The 12909-nt window shown below is 48.2% G+C and overlaps 1 protein-coding gene across 1 annotated transcript in view; it reads left to right on the top strand.

The window, feature by feature from the left end:
* Positions 1-5885: 5885 nt before the first annotated feature.
* LOC138453626 (serine/threonine-protein kinase SBK1-like) overlaps positions 5886-12909 on the top strand; it is a 44612-nt gene continuing 37588 nt past the window's right edge. The window contains exon 1 of the mRNA XM_069606644.1: positions 5886-6133. The gene's annotated coding sequence lies outside the window, so the exon portion shown is untranslated. The remainder of the gene's footprint in view (positions 6134-12909) is intronic.

Here is a 12909-nt window from a genome sequence, read left to right as displayed (position 1 = left end):
GTGCTTCTAATGATCTCTGCCTTAATGCCAGTAAGACAGAGATCCTTCTCATTGGGAGCCCTGCTCCCACTTTTCCCTTTCACTCTGGCCGGCAACCCTTGGCCCTGCACCCTCACCCTCTTGTGAGGCAAAAAACATTGGGGTTATTGTCGACTCCACTCTCTCCTCTCCTCAAATCACGGAAATCTCTAAAAAGTCCCATTTCCAACTGCACCTCCTCAGAGGTACTACCCTTTCTCACCTTCCCCCAGAAACTCACTGTCTCCAGAGCCCTGGTTCTCTCAAGGCTTGACTATTGCAACAGCCTCGTCCTTAATCTACCTAACTCTACCTTCTGCCCTCTGCAACTCATCCAAAACAGGACTGCAAGACTTATCCATGGCCTCAAGCCCAGGGACCACATCTCTCCCGTTCTGAAATCCCTATACTGGCTCCCAGTGGCTGCAATGATCAAGTTCAAGACCCTCTGCATTATTCGCAAGGCCTTCTGGGGCCAGGGCCTGCACTATCTCCAACGCTCTCTTTCTAAGTACCTTCCTTCCACAGCCCTCTGCTCACCTACATCCATTTCTCTATGGGTGAGTCGCTTCTCCAAGCAGAGACTGGGTGGTAGATCTCTTTCCTCGGCAGGTGCCTCCTTCTGCAATGGCCTCCCTGCCACTCTCCACCTTCAGCCGGACCTCCTTAAGCTCTGGAAGCTTCTCAAGACCTTCCTTTTCTCCTCTTCCTTCTCTCTGCCTCTACCCTGCTAACCTGTCCCCACCTTCCTTTTCTCTCTGCCTTCCCTCTTATATCTCTCTCTTCCTCCTGCTGCTCGGTTGACTGGCTGCCTGGTGCTCCTCTGAGCCATATAGGACACCTGCCCCCCTCTGCCAAATCCCTAGCAGTTGCCTAGTAAGATTGTTTGTCTTGTTCTCCCATGTTCCCCCTCCCTGCCTGGTTGCGCCTTGAAACACTTGTGTATAGGCGCATTATAAGTAACCTATCAATCAATCTCAGCATGGTCCTAGTTTACAGTGCATTTGTCCACATCCTACCTCCACCCCTGTGCTTGCTGAAGTGCAGAAGAGATAAGGCTGATCTCGTGTGCATTGCTTTATTATTCCAGAGCTTCGTGGAACTGAAGATGGGCCGGTTTCTCGTTCTTTCCTTCTTGCCTCTCTTAGATTTTAGTATGTTAATGTTGTGGCGTTTGGTGCTGCACGGTAGTGCGGACTTGGAAAGGCAGCCAGTGCTGCTCTATTAGGGTCGGCATGGATGTGGTCATATTTATTCAGTGCTGTGATGGGACAGGCTTCTTGTGCGAGTTCGACAGTTTTCTATGCGGTCAGGAAGGAGGCTGGCATTCCTCAGTCGTCACAGGAAAGGGCCAAAGCCTTGATATGAGTTCAAAAATGTGTGATGGTACGAAGGACTTGATTATCTAAAAGAGGGTGGGGGAGCACAAGGCTGTCTGAGTTTCCTTAGCCATGTGGGTCTCGGATAAAAGGTTGCATGTCATGTTGGAGCCAACGGATTTACCACTGGATGTGAGCTAATGGATTTGGGGTTGTTTTACTGCAAATGAAAGGTTTGCGATGGAAATTACTGCATGAGAAATGTACGTAATACAAAATTGTTTCTATATTTCCCATTTGGTCATCCAAGTTAAAACAAGCCCAAATCTATACAAACCCTAACCACCTCCCACCTCCCTGCCCCCGCCCTCACCCCCAGCTACCTACTTACCTTTCCTTCCGTCTCACTGGTCCCTGCGATGCATGTTCCCTTTCACTTCCGTGATCGGGAAACGGCGCTGCAGGGTCCTTTTCTTGTTTATTTTTTTGTGGTCGGGTCAGCTGCAGGGGTGTCCCCCCCGCAGCAGTTCCGACCAAAAAATAAATGTTTAAAATACCTACACCACCAAATAGATACTACTAAATGTCCTACGAAGATTTTGTCAGTAGGACATTTAGTAGTATCTATTTTAGGTAATTTGGTGGTGTAGGTCATTTGGATTCGCTCCTTTTGACCTAATCCAACTAATGAGAGAAACCATCAAGTGTCATCTCCATCCACCAGTTCCGGATTTGAGTGCGCTCTCCAGAGCCCTATGAGGAGGATTAATTCACTCTTGGTGGGGTTCAGTTTCAGGTAAGCACTTAACATCCATGCTTTAATGAGTGCGTGGTAGAGTGAAATGACTGATGTCGTTGACCCCATTGATGTATAAGTCGAGCTGGGAGTCATACTGCCGAGTGTACAGGCCAAGGCTAGTGAATACCAAAAATAATTAAAATGTATCCCTCGAAGGCTCATTCACCTGCACGTATTTATGGTCCTTTACCTCTTGAGATGCGCAAAGTGCACAATGGGCCTTTTCTGTGCCAGTGAAACAGGTCAGACACCCAGAGAATAAATGAAAAGCCAACAGAGCAGCACCAACCACAAGGAAAAGGACCAACAAGCCAGGCAAACATTTTAGTGGCACCGCGCATGGCCTCCGAAACATATGGATGAGGATCCTAGGGGGAAACTAAAAATGCAGGGAGTTAAGTACTTGCACAGTTAAATCGAGGACAGATTTGATACAGAAAAGTCTGCCTTGTAAAGGGTCAATGGTTGAACCCTAGTGTGACACCCTTCTCTTCACTCTGCCATCAGTCAGCCAAACCTGGACACACTGTAGTGCAGGCCTATAGCAAAAGGTTTAGGTGGAGTGGGACTAAGCCTGATTTGCATACGGTCCTTCCCCTGTCTATAATGGCTTGGCAGGTGAAGAAGGATGGTCTCCCAGAGCAATGCCAGAGGTTATGATTATTTCTAAACCTTCCAGCCATCACTTCTTTTTTTTGCGTAGGTGCACTCAAACCTGCTTGTCAAGACATCAGTACGCTGTTTCCTCATTGCTGCTGGAAAAAGAAAAGAGCACCATGCCATCAAAAATGCAAGACTGTGCACAATAGGACAATGTGTGTTTCGCATACGTCCCAGGGGCCATTGCTCTTAAGTCCTGTTCCCAGGAAATAACACATACCTCCTTTCCTGCACTTAACCATGTAACAACCCTTCTTGATATGATGGAAAGGGGATACATATAGACTGGAACCATCATGTTGCACTTATCTTCCTTGTTAAGAAAGGACAATCAATCGGCCTCAGTTGTATAAGAACTGCATCGAAAAAGGACCAATGTCACCCAGAAAGCTTGCAGATCACACTATGTGTAAGTTTCGCCAAACAGAGGTATGATATATGATATGGCATTTATGAGGCGCCTATACACAAGTGTTTCAAGGCGTGATGAGGCAAGGGAGGGGGAACAAAGGGAGGACAGACAAAGATCCTACTAGGCTAGATGTCATTCAGATCTTGCACTTGCACGGAATGGGGGAAGGGACAGTGCAGTACATGGGAATAGAAAAATAACAATAAGTAAAAGTAACGGCCAGCAGGTGGCAAGTGGCAAGGTAAGTCCAGACATCCGATGTCAAGTGCTGGTAGTGGGACTGAAGAGATACAGAAACAGTCCCCAAGTGCGGGGGTTGAGAGGCTGGCAGTGCAGGTGTATGTGACTGGCGGGGGAGGGACCTGGGCCCGTGATCAGAGGGTATCCAGGCTTCCAGTGCAATTCCGGTTACACCCAGGAGGTCAGCAGGGGAGGGGAGAAAAAGCAGAAGCAAAGAGAAAGGTTTTGAGGTGCTTCCGGAACCAGAGATTGTTCTCCTCAAGTTTAAGGGAGGTAGGGAGGCTGTTCCAGAGGGAGGCCCCCGCCGAAGAAAGAGATCTACCACCAACTTGTTGCTTGGAGAAGCGACTGGCCCTGATGGATTGGAGGAGAATGAGCGAAGAGCTCGAGAAGGAAGATATTTAGGAAGAGAGAGTTGAAGGTATTGAGGTATTTTAAAGGTTTCCTTTAAAGGAGGAGGAATTTTAGCCCTGCTAACAAAACGTGCCCCTGTTTTCAGGTAAATAATCAAAGGACTAAACACATGATTTTCATAGTTCCAAGGAGAAGATGGTTTCGAAAACGCATGTGAAGAAGGGTTCGGGTGGGGCAAAAATAGGACTGGAAACCACAAAACACAGTCCACTGTACGCAATTCTTTCTTTACTTTTTTCAACAGAACCACGCGAATAGTACTCACGGACATCATTTTAAGTAGATTCGTGGCCCGCACTGTATTGTAAGGCGTCCTGGGTCAGTCGCATTGGTCAAAACTACCAGAAACATAGTGAACCAACTCATGAAACGGACCCACAAAACTGCCCCAACCTGGCCAGTAAGGCGACCCTTTTGGATTTTGTACTATAGGCCAGTAGGAGGCCGCTATCAAGATTTCTCCTTGGACGGCGAACAAATTGGAGCACTTTGTGATTGGATGATATGGGGAAGGGCTCTGTCCTTCAGCAGTGTGCTGCAGAACCTGGAGAAGAACTCACTTAATCAAAGACAGTTAATCGCTTGGAGCCATGGATTGTGATGTGAAGATGTCTTGTATGCACGATTTACAATTTAAAACGGACTCTGCCAATTAGAACGTAGTGTGTCTATTGTGGGCAAAGGCTAGAAGCAGCCTTCCACCTGCATAGACAAAGCTGGAGACCCGAGTAGGATTTGCAGTATTCATTTTATTCAAAAGTTTAATTTGGATTTCTTCGTTCACAACAAAATTAGATATACATTCAAAAATCATAAATAAGTAACGGCATAAAACCTAATTCAAAATCATCAATCTCCTCCCAGAATAAATATAATTAAAACAAAACCGTCAGCTAGGATCCAGAAACAAGGACACAAGCTTCTAATCACATATATTGTGCAAAACATGCAATCTCAAGTTTGTGGCTCTTCTTATAAATTCTGCTAATTTGAATAACAATTGAACATCCTGGGAATTCAATATTTGCAGTATTCAGCTAGATGCGAAGTGTGTGTGGACGTTGCATGCCTTGCCAGTGTAAAGTCCCTTGGTCTTTGCTGTGACCACAATATCACCATGCAGAGCTTAAGTCTAAGTTAAATGACACTTTGTGGTCCAGAAGAAGTCGAATGGCCAACAGGAACACTGGGTGACGTCTTGGGTTAGTGGAGGCTTGCTCCCCCAATTCTAGGGCAGGGGGTCTGAAGACATGGGGGGAACTTTGCCTTCCCATTTCTGGCTCTAGCCATCTGGAAAAGACATCGAGAATATTCCGCAAGAAGGGCACTGTGCCGAAAGATGGATATGTGTCAGATGGAAAGTGCAAAGCGGGGGGAGGGAGCGGATCTCTCAGCCTCTTCAAGAGGCTCTGAAGTGCCCACTGAAAGACCTCAGGGAGAGCCTGGGGTATAAAAATAGCCACCCTTGATAAAAGATGGATAACCTGACTGACGCCAAGCGCAGCTGTAGAGGCCTTTCAGAAAAGGTGGATATTTCCGACCCTCTGAGAGGCCGCTATAGCTTGAAGAGAGCCAGGTGAATGCAGTTGAGGATCTGGGGGAGGTTTGTGCAACCCCCACACCGGGCTCCTTTCAGATTCCGATGCACCCCACCTTCAACGCCCCTTCTGCAAAGTAGTGAAATTGTATTGACTGGTTCACCATTGGGGCCCTTTTGATCCATGCAGCGACCAAAACTGCTTCCACCACTATGTTGGATTGCGCAAGAAGTGAGCTCTTCTCGGGTGCATCTGTCCATGCAATCGGCTTAGTTCGCCCCTGTAAGAACAGCCTCGCCTCTGTCCAGGCTTCACAGGACCAAGAAAAATGTGAAACAACAGGGGCTGGGTTGCGTCCAGGAAGAGGCAGCACCCTCCCGGGGCGGGCTAAGTATAGAACCTGTATTGCCAAGAAGCCTTTGTGAATGGCAGGTGCAGGTCCCCTCCCATGACCCAGAGGGTGGGGGGTGGGGGTACCTCCATATAAGCCTCAACCTTGGAGTGATACAGGAGAACTTGGCCTGCAGGCCTCGGAATGCTGAGAGGGACACATACTGTACACACACACAGTAAACGCAGACTCACACATACAGCCAGTGACAGGCGACCAGACTGATTCCTTCCGCGGTCCTGTTCCCCGGAGCGGCTCCTGCACGCTCTGCATCGGAGCTAGAAGCCACAGGAGAGACAGCTACCCCGGATACGCGCCTATATTTCCCGAGGAAGTGTGTAGGTAAGGTCATACACTTATAGTGCACGCTCGCGTTAATATTTACTTGCTTTCAGTTTAAGCCGAAGTGACAGTCTAACTACTAAACTGCTGATCCTGAATCGCGGGCTCTCCTCTTGGCTACCCCCTTTGACGTAAGGTGTGATCCTGAGTTGTCCGGAGCTGCAGATCTCCAATCTTCCAAAATTGTGGAGTTTAAAAATGGGCTATACGCGTTATCGTATTACTGTGCGTTGCATTCTATTTATTATGTCTGTGGAGTGCATTGGCCGAGGCGTACAGGATTGTTTCGCCACAAGTGAATCCGTTAATCAGCGCTATCAGCAACCGTGGTTACGGCCGGACTCTATATCGGGCGACATCTCGCTCTGAAAGTAGACCAGTTTCGAGATGGACAACGCAAATCTGTGCAGAAGGCGCGCCAGCCCGTGGGGGAATGCCACTGAACCATTTGGCCGGCGTGCAGGTTTACACAGCCGGAATTCCAAGCAAACATGCTCTTTTTCTGCATTTAAAGGGATTGATAAAGGTGAAATATAAACATAAAAGGCCAGATGCCACCGCAGCCCCGCCTCCACTTGTTCCTCTGAACGCGTAAAAGTCACGCTGCGTGGCGTCTGAGAACGTGCAGCGGTTCCCAGCGCAGCCGCGCGCTGCGTGCAGCTGTGGAGCCTGGAACTGTCACGGGTGCTGCCGACGAGCCGCCGCCCCCTAGAGAAAACACCCGAACGGGGCATCGACCCTGGCCCTCTACCTCCTCCCCCAAACGCCCCAGGCTTCTTTTGCCTGTCATATCATTGATGCTGTGAAGTCCCCAAAACAGACATTAAAAAAATATGAAACTAGGGGGTTTCTTCTTGTGGCGCAGCCACGTTCGACGTTTCAGTCCCTGCGACAGATCTGGCACACCGTAATAGCGTACCATGGACTAGATTAAACATTGCACAGATGCAAGAGGGACAATTGCACAGTATTAGCACTATTGCCCAAGCGCGAAAACATTGATGACATGATAGAAAACCTTTGCACCATGACAAGTGCAATTTGGCCTTATATTAGCACTAAGGCAACGTTTTCCTTTCGGTAAAGCAAATAATATTCGTTCAATTAATTTGTGCAACAGGGCAGCACTTCCCCCAAGTGCTAATACGGAATGCTATTAGCACTATGACACACTTTTGCTCGTGCAAAAATGCATTGAAAGTAAAGGTTTTTGAAATAGGGGAACTCTTGCCCTAATGCTAATGCCATGCAATTTTGCAACTGCCATGGTACAAATGTTTTCTAACTTGAATGTCTTTGGCACTAAGGCAATCTTTGTCCTGGTGCTAATAACGTGCAACTTTGCACTTACATCGGTGCACAGTTTCTATAATATTGCCCCACTCATGTCTACAGTGGAGAGTGCACTGCGATTGAATAATTGCAGAATGCCATTGCAGGTTTAAAAAAGCAATAGCGATATGTACATGGGGCAAATTAATGCTGTCTCCATTTCGCTGCTTACAAAATACAGAAGGGAGCAACAGGTTTAGGTTCAATCTGTGCAAGGGTGTAATTTTAGGGGGGGCATGGGTGTTTGTCCCCCCCAACTTTTGTGGCACGCCATCTTGTCCCACTCATTTGGCAGGGGGGCCTTTTATTTAGATGTCACCACCACCCCAACATTTTCTGCAAAGTTACTGCACTGAATCCGTGTCATCCAAAAATGTTTTCACCTGTGAAAAAATGATACATGGTGTTTAATTCACTGATATGTGTGCTGCATACCATGAAAAGAATGTAGTATATGCATTTCTTTTTATGTTGCACAGCAAACATAGTGCCCGATTCATGGAATGTTTTGCATGGTCAAAGTGACTTTGCACTACCGACACACGTGCATCTCCACGCTATGCATCCCGTAAAACTGTGGCCAGCTTGTCTATATTTACTCTGGTGCTAAATATTGGGCAAATGCTTTGATTGTACGAAATAGAGCAAATGGATTTTTGTCATTATCTGCATTTTTTACCAATGCTTGCACTAATGTACTAAGGGCCTGATTCATGGAATCTTAGTGCGGTGCAAGTGCTAAAAATTACACGAATCAGGCCCTACATGTGTTGATTTTCAATTCCCGAGAGTACATTCCCTTTTTGGCTTACTTCACAAAAACACAGACTCATTTAAAAGTGGAAAAGGTCGCTTTAATGTGACAGGCCAAAGCTTACAATTAAACGCTTACCTGGCTCCATGGCCTTACCAACTAAAGAAATATTTTAAACAATCAATTAAATAATTAAATATTTTCATTTTCCCCAACAATTAAATAATTAAATAAAACCACTTCCTCCGTAACTATCCCAAGGACCCTACCGTCTCCTTACCCCTTTTCCAGGCGTCCCGCTTTCTCCCGGGGCCATGCCGCTCCAGGCTCAATACCTGTTCCCCCTGGTGGCCCGCTTGTGCAAACAGCACCACCCCATCCTTTCCCGCGCCATTCCCCCATTGTGCTTCCCTCCGCCCACATCAAAAGGGGCCATGCACCCGGAGCCCAGAACCACTTAAATACCCCTCATAGTACCCTCTACACCAATCTCCCCCTTCCTATGACCTGCAGCCAGTCTGACCTGCCACATCAGCCACAGAAATTTTACATTACAACTTCACTAATGCCCCGACCTGCCACACAAAACTACCAGACAATAGCCCCTTAACAGACACCAAAAAACCTCATAAAAACTTGACATGGGACATAAAAAAAACCTGCAGAACCCAAGTACAATGGTCCCCCCCCTTTTAATAAAACCAGACACCAGTCCTAAACCAAAATGAAGGGGTGGGAGGGCGGGACAATCACCAAGTCCAACCGTCGCCTGCCTCCCGAACCTTGCCTGGACCCTTAAATACCCCGAGGAGGCGCTCTGCCCCCCACGGCCAATCGCTGGCCGTGTGCAGCGCCAAAAACATCCCTGGGGGGAAACGCTTCGCGTTCCCCCCGGTGCCCCCCTTTTGGCTCACTGCACAAAAACCCAGACTCATTTAAAAGTGGAAAAGGTTGCTTTAATGTGACAGGCCAAAGCTTACAATTAAACGCTTACCTGGCTCCATGGCCTTACAAACTAAAGAAATATTTTAAACAATCAATTAAATAATTAAACATTTGCATTTTCCCCAACAATTAAATAACCAAGTCCAACCGTCGCCTGTCTCCCGAACCTTCCCTGAACCCTTAAATACCCAGAGGAGGCGCTCTGCCCCCCACGGCCACTCGCTGGCCGTGTGCAGCACCAAAAACATACCCGGGGGGGGGGGGAGAAACGCTTCGCGTTCCCTCCGGGCCCCCCTTACCTACTGACCAAACTGTGTGCTCGTAGTAAAATTTCCTGACTTTCTGATGCCTCCGCTCCCCTGCCTACGTTTCTAGTGCCTAGACTCAAACAGGACATGTCCTAGTAAAATGTGCGATGTACGAACAAAGCCATGCTTTCTCCATCAACCCACTCCCACGCCCTCGCATCGGGAACAATATGTAAGCCATGTTGGGTAACACCTCCACGTTGAAAGTGGTTCAGGCACATCATAAAAGTCTAACGTGTCCGTGATTGTTGAACATCTTTGAGAGATGTCTGCTTGTGGCTATCACCTTTAGAGAGGCGCTGCCTTCAGATTGGGCTTGAAAAACAAGATCTACAAAAATGCAGATGTGTCCCCTTCAAAACATTCCTTGCCACCGCTTCGTCCTGTGCTGTGCCCCGGCCCCCCACCTAAAGGACAGCGGGAGCTGTTTGCGATGTAAATACCAGTCAGAAGTCAGCACACCTCTGTTTTTCATCGCACGCCACAGTGGACCCATGGTCGAGCGGCTTCTCTCCTCCTTCCTCGATGCATGCCGCACTCTGCCTGTGCGGGCTTCCTCCCTGGTGCGTGGGCTCGTGGGAGGTGGGACAGCAGCCCCCATCACGAGGCAGCTCAGATGTTCTGTCCCTGATTCCCAAGGACTTCAGTGCATCCTCAGGGACAGACACTGCCACTTACCCATTGGATGTGCCCACATTTCTTTAAAATCCCCCCAGCATGTGAGGTCGCCTTTAGTTCACCTTTTCCGCTTTGCAAACCTGCCCGGGAGAGCGAGTTCACATCACCCCGCGAGCAAATAAGAGAGAATGCGCCTTATTTACAAAACGTTTTTTAATGGGAACGTCCTATTGTAAAAGGGGCCAGTGTGGATAACGATATTTGAAGACACTGGGCCGAATTCGCAAAGGCGTTTTATAATGGCAAAAACTCATTGGAAAACGCTCTTTGAACCTAGGGCACTATTAATTCACACTCCGCACTTAACCGAGTTACTCCTACAATTGTGAACGTGTGTCTGGCTCACTGCTGTATGTGTACTATTACAGTGACCACGCCCTATTACTATTGGTGATTTATATAGCGCCGAGTGCCGAATTGATCCATTCTAAGCGCTGAGCAGAGGAACCATGACCTCCAGCGAGTTGCCCCCGCGCTATCCTGCCGACTTTTGCCGTCCGGTGAGGGGATTTAGCCCTTGTCTCTCCGCTGTTTCACACGCGACTGTACACACTTTGGGGAGCACGATGCACGGCATGTTTAGTGATGTTGTTTACGTTATTGTTGGCCGTCTTCTTCATCAGCTCATACAGCACTTGTCCATTTCTATAACGTGACCTATGCTATGCAATTATACATGTCAATGTCCAAGAGGGCAGATGCGCTAGACTGTTCAGGTCATATACGAAAAAAGAAACTTAAGGAGTTATGCATCTGATTTACAAAAAGTTGTTCAATGCGATTGCGCCACTATAAACATCAGTTGTAAATCGGGCCCTAACTATTGTATAACGTGTTGCAATGTTGCAATAAAAGGGGACTAAATCATTTGTAACATGCTTGCGTCCTGTTCAATGAGGATGCTATCACACCACACGTCTTGCTCCCAATTGCTCTGAGCCAAATCTCTCTGGACTGTTCACCAAGGTTAAAAATGGGCAGTCTTGGTACCCACGTGATAAAGAATGGAGCGACGCGCCAGTGCACGTTGCATCGTTCCATAAGCCGGAGCGCGCTAGCTTTCATACATGCCCAGCTGTCACTGGGACTGATTGACGAAGCGTTTTTCAATGGATGTATCCAATTGAACAATGCTTTGTAGATCTGTAGATCAAGCCCACTCAGGGACGGCGTCAGGGCCTTTCAACTTTTTCGTTAAAAGGGGCCTCGAGCCTCAGGGAGGCCCCCTGTGACTGCCCCCCTGAGGCCAGTCAGCAGTCTTATAGCACCGCACTATATTCCTTTCTGTATTACTTTGGTTCTGGGGCTTTACACATGTGCGCTTTGCAGCGCTTGTTTTACAAGCTGTGCTTGCTGGGGCCCTTTCTGCTGTCATTTCCTTACAGAAGTATTATCACCTCGTCACCTTTTAACACCATCAGCCACTTCCTAACAACGAAGGATGCATAGCTTTTCAGTGGGCATTTAGTGTTTCAGCTCCCTGCTGGCTGGCTGGTCTTCTCGTGACAATTGGTTTTATTTCATCTCCATTATAAAGTATGCAGCCCACAGGTGCCTTAGACTGGTTTACGCTGTAAGGAAGGGGTAGGAGGAGCCATTATATAGAAATGGCCCCCACGCATCTTCAGGCAGGCCTGAGCCCACTGTTGGATAAAAGAAGAATCCGGTGACGATATTGCCTATTAATGCATCACTCACTGCACACTGGATTGACTCCTGGGGTAAGATGCATGGAAATGATTTCTGAAGCAAACCAGGGGAAGCCCCAGGCTACTCTGATTTGCAACTTCTGTCTTATGCCGTATTCAAAAAGCCTAATAGGGGAGCACCTGTGAAACTCTGCTGGGCTCATGTCATTCACTGAGATTTGCTCCAGGGCACCTCGGAGATGCACCGGCCAGATCCGGATTGGCACCAGTGCCAGGCTGTGTAGATTAGGCAGCAGGAATCTGCGAAGCTCTGGGCATCCCTGGCTTGCTCCAGTGCACATCTGAGTGACTCGTGCCGGTCAGAACTATTGCAACTCAATGCACTGAGACTCTTTTTCATCAAACTCTGAAGGATGAAAGATGGAGTCATCGCTGCTGCGAATCGAACCCCTGGCCCTCATTTACCATCCCTCTTTGCGACTCGTATACTTACCCACTGTGCTGCCATACTCTTTAAGGGACAGTGTGGGTTCGGCATTAAGCCTTTTATAATGGCGCAATCCTATTGGAAAACGCTCTGTGAATCAGGCCCTCCATATGTTTTTCAATTCCGTGTTTTAAATGTATTCTCACCAAACTGCCTTATAGTCACAGCTGCGCACCCAATTGCGGGACTGCTGCTCTGTTTCCATTGCACACTGTGTCGGCAGTGCAATCAATCTCAAAGTCCAACCGTCGCCTGTCTCCCGAACCTTCCCTGACAGCTTAAGTACCCCCTAGAGGCGCTCTAGCCCCCACGGCCACTCGCTGGCCGTGTGCAGCGCCAAAATACACCCCGGGGAGAAACGCTTCGCGTTGCCCCTGGTGCCTCCCTTTTCAGGGTATCACTACATAATACCCCCAACAAAAATATCGCCCTAGCTATGGCCGTTTGGTTCGCCATAGGCAATGTTTTTCTTGGGGATATTATGTGGGGGGGTGTCCCCCGCACATTAAAACATGATGCGGGGGTGGCAAGGGTTGCGGGGGTGTCCCCCACACATTAAAACATGATGCAGGGGTGGCAGGGGTTGCGGGGGTGTCCCCCGCACATTAAAACATGATGCGGGG

The sequence above is a fragment of the Ambystoma mexicanum genome, chromosome 1p (assembly GCF_040938575.1).
Source record: "Ambystoma mexicanum isolate Mex_15411 chromosome 1p, UKY_AmexF1_1, whole genome shotgun sequence".
Taxonomy (NCBI): Eukaryota; Metazoa; Chordata; class Amphibia; order Caudata; family Ambystomatidae; genus Ambystoma; species Ambystoma mexicanum.
Note: the sequence above shows the minus strand (reverse complement) of the source record. Positions and strands in the feature narration are given on the sequence as shown.